Source organism: Hippocampus comes, unplaced genomic scaffold (assembly GCF_001891065.2).
Source record: "Hippocampus comes isolate QL1 unplaced genomic scaffold, H_comes_QL1_v1.1 scaffold390, whole genome shotgun sequence".
NCBI classification, from domain to species: domain Eukaryota; kingdom Metazoa; phylum Chordata; class Actinopteri; order Syngnathiformes; family Syngnathidae; genus Hippocampus; species Hippocampus comes.
Window position 1 is genome coordinate 88622 of NW_017805083.1, and position 815 is coordinate 89436.

Sequence of the window (815 nt, forward strand, 5' to 3'; positions counted from 1 at the left end):
CTCTTCGGATGTTCGCTGTTGACAAAGCCCCATCCACCTCCTTTGCCGCCATCTTCTTAGCTCCACACGGGCCAGATCTTGCCGCTCCCGCTCCCAGATTTTTCGCTGGACTCTTTTTGTGCTTTCGACTGTCTTTGATATGAAATTTTGTGTTTTATTCCTCATTGCTGTATGAATTCATTTTTCCTCCATGTATAGTTTGAAAGGGCTCTCGAAATCCAAGCAGGGTTGAATCATCTCTCGTACCTATTTCTTCATCCATTGATTACAATGACCTTTGCGTCAAACTTGTTGCTTCAAAGTAAATGACACTTGAAGGGGGGACGCTCTCTATTTTTTTTTTTCTTTGACACGGCTCAATTCAAGTGCCCCATGCGCCACCGCCATTTGATGGCCTTTTTCATATGGTGGGCTTGAAGCGTCGCGCTTCCGCCACATGAGAGAGAAACCCAACAAAGCGCCGCGACAACGCTGAGAGAAAAAGCGCCGGGCCAGGTGAGAGTGCGCCAATCTCCGAGTGAGACGAGAGAGCCCGAGGGTGGGGCCGTCTCCTTCCCATTCGACTCCCGGCCACTGGCGACGCGGTTCGCCGGCGTGCAAACGTACGTTAAGAGCAGCCGTTATTGAACGGGAGCGCCGTTTGTCGCCGTATCGTCTCGTCTGTGCTCCGTGAGAAACGCCGCCCATTTGTGTCACCGCGCACCTGCGCCTTCTCTTTCTCCCTGGCGTGTGTCGACGAGGATGGAGACGCAAAAAAGCGGCGGAGACGGGAGAGGAAGCCGGCAGGGAGGGTTGGGGGGGAGTAGGAGTGGGGG

The 815-nt window shown here is 53.7% G+C and overlaps 1 protein-coding gene across 2 annotated transcripts in view; it reads left to right on the plus strand.

Moving 5' to 3' along the window:
• Positions 1–815, plus strand: part of celf3a (cugbp, Elav-like family member 3a) — an 18896-nt gene that overhangs the window by 6642 nt on the left and 11439 nt on the right. The window lies entirely within an intron of this gene.